Raw genomic sequence first — 3302 nt, forward strand, 5'->3', positions numbered from 1 at the left:
CCAATGGAATGCTGACACGTGGATGCCTTTTGGTCCCCGTTGGAGCCACCAACCGGGACCAAAGGCCCCCTAACTGGGCTCGGCGCACAGGGCCACGTGGAGGAACATTGGTCCCGGTTCGTGTTTGAACCGGGACTAATGGGTGGAGGTATTAGTAACGACCCATTAGTACCGGTTCATGAACCGGGACTAAAGGCCCTTACGAACCGGGAGTATTAGGTGTTTTTCTACTAGTGTAGCAAGGAAATCTCTAAATTCAGATTTGTGAGGATCATTAATATTACCCCACTGCGGAAGTTTGCAAGCAGTTGTAAAATCCTCTGAATTCATGGTATAAGATGTATCATAAATATCAAATAGGTCACTAGGAGAATTATGCGTACAGTTATATTTAAACCTCCACACAAAGGAATCAGTCAACTGATAGTACTGAGGACATTTATCTTGTAAGAAGTCCTCCAGCTCAGCATTACACACATACACGTCAAATACTTCCTTAAAGCCTGCTTCGACCATAAAATTGTCGGATGGCCACTCACAAGCTCGTACATCTGCGTCCCTCGGTAATTCAACGTCTTGCCCACGTATAGCAATCCTGGGCCCTTTCTTCATCGAGGAACCACCTTCGTACATTCTCCTAGACATAATTCTTTTTATGAAAAAATTCTGAAATTTTAGTAACTTCAAAATAAAAGTGAATAAAACTAAACAAGATTGATAACAACTACTCCTACAAGTGCCTAGAGCCTATATCATGCATTAGAATTGCTTGGGACCTAATAAATTCAACATGCAAGCTCAAGAACATTGTCACCTATGCAGCAAAAATTTGCAATGAATAAAGCACTAGAACAAAAAAATTAATTCGACCAATGGAGGAGTCACATACCAAGCAACAATCTCCCAAAGCATTTTTTTGAATGGAGCTTTGAGCAAGGAGATCGAAAATCGCAGCAAAATGAGCTAGAACTCGTGCTTGAGCTGGATGGGGATTTTTTGGGTAGAAGATGGAGTGTGTGGGTGCTGGCATAAGTGGAGGGGGCCACAAGGGGCCCAGGAGACAAGGGGGCGCGCCCAGGGGGGGTGGGCGGGCCCTCCACTCTCGTGGCCTGGTGCCTGCCCCTCCTGCAGTGATTTCAGTGCCTAAAATCCTCAAATATTCCATAAAAAATCATACTAAATTTGCAGGGCATTTGGAGGACTTTTATTTTCGGGATATTTTTTAATGCACGGTAATTCGGAAAATAGACATATAATACTATTTTTTTCTTTATTTAATCTAAATAACAGAAAGTAAAAAGAGTGTACAGAAGGTTGTGCCTTCTAGTTTCATCCATATCATGATCATCAAAATGAATCCACTAACAAGGTTGATCAAGTCTTGTTAACAAACTCATTCCGAATAACACGGAACCGGAGAAATTTCGAATAACACTAAGTTACCTCAACGGGGATATGAAAATCCCCAACAATAATAATATCATAATTTTTCTTGACAGTAGGAAGAGGAAATTCAAAACCTCCAATAATGATAGTTGGAACTTTTCCAATAGAATTGATACTATGAACTTGAGATTGTTTCCTCAGAAAGTGTACCGTATGCTCATTACCATTAACATGAAAAGTTACATTGCCTTTGTTGCAATCAATAACAGCCCCTGCAGTGTTCAGAAAAGGTCTACCAAGGATAATCAACATACTATCGTCCTCGGGAATATCAAGAATAACAAAGTCCGTTAAGATAGTGACATTTGCAACCACAATAGGCACATCCTAAAAAATGCCGACAAGTATAGCAGTTGATTTATCAGCCATTTGCAAAGATATTTCAGTATGTGCCAACTTATTCAATTCAAGACTACGATATAAAGAGAGAGGCATAACACTAACACCGGCTCCAAGATCACATAAAGCAGTTCTAACATAATTTCTTTTAATGGAGCATGGTATAGTTGGCACACCCGGATCTCCAAGTTTCTTTGGTATTCCTCCCTTAAAAGTGTAATTAGCAAGCATGGTGGAAATTTTAGCTTCCGGTATCTTTCTTTTATTTGTGATGATATCCTTCATATACTTAGCATAAGGATTCACTTTAAGCATATCAGTTAAGCGCATACGTAAGAAAATAGGTCTAATCATTTCAGCAAAGCGCTCAAAATCCTTATCATCCTTTGACTTGGATGGTTTAGGAGGTAAGGGCATGGGTTTCTGAACCAATGGTTCTCTTTCTTTACCGTGCTTCCTAGCAACAAAATCTCTCTTATCATAACATTGATTCATTGATTGAGGGTTGTCAAGATCAACAGCAGGTTCAATCATTACTTCATTATTTTTGCTAGGTTGAGCGTCAACATGAACATTATCATCGACATTATCACTAGGTTCATGTTCATCACATGATTGTGTTTCAGCATCAGAAATAGAAATATCATTGGGATTCTCAGGTGTGTCTATAATAGGTTCACTAGAAGCATGCAAAGTCCTATTGTTTTTCTTTTTCTTCTTTTTAGAAGAACTAGGTGCCTCTAAATTTTTTCGCTGAGAATCTTGCTCGATTCTCTTATGGTGGCCTTTAGGATAAAAAGGTTCCTTAGTCATTCTACCAGTTCTAGTAGCCACTCTAACAGCAAAGTCATTTTTATTATTTAATTCATCAAGCAAATCATTTTGAGCTTTAAGTACGTGCTCAGCTTGAGTATCAACCATAGAAGCATATTAGCTAACGAGTTTGAGTTCACCTTTAAGTATAGCCATATTATCGCTCACGCGTCCTATCTCGAAAGCATTATTCTTTAACTCTCTACCAACATAAGCATTAAAACTTTCTTGTCTAGCCATAAAGTCATCAAATTCATCTAAGCATGGGCTATGAAATTTAGTAGAGGGTATTTCAACTTTATCATATCTATAGAGAGAATTTACCTTTACTACCTGTGTCGGGTTATCAAGACAATGTGGTTCTTCAATAGGCGGTACATTAAGACCATGTATTTCTTCAATAGGTGGTAAATTCTTAACATCTTAGGCTTTTATACCTTTTTCTTTCATTGATTTCTTTGCCTCTTGCATATCTTCAGGGCTGAGAAATAAAACACCTCTCTTCTTTGGAGTGGGTTTAGGAATAGGCTCAGGAGTTGGCTGTCAGGACCCCGACTCGATGTCACATCGATCTAGCCGGAAACACCTCATATCACTTTGCGGCCTCACGCACGGTATCCCCACGGGTGTCGCCTTACCTTTGCCCGGGACCGTTTGCGCCTTTTGGCTCACGTATATGATAGTGTCGCTAGCATCCATATGAT

This window comes from Triticum aestivum, chromosome 1B (genome assembly GCF_018294505.1).
Source record: "Triticum aestivum cultivar Chinese Spring chromosome 1B, IWGSC CS RefSeq v2.1, whole genome shotgun sequence".
NCBI classification, from domain to species: Eukaryota; Viridiplantae; Streptophyta; class Magnoliopsida; order Poales; family Poaceae; genus Triticum; species Triticum aestivum.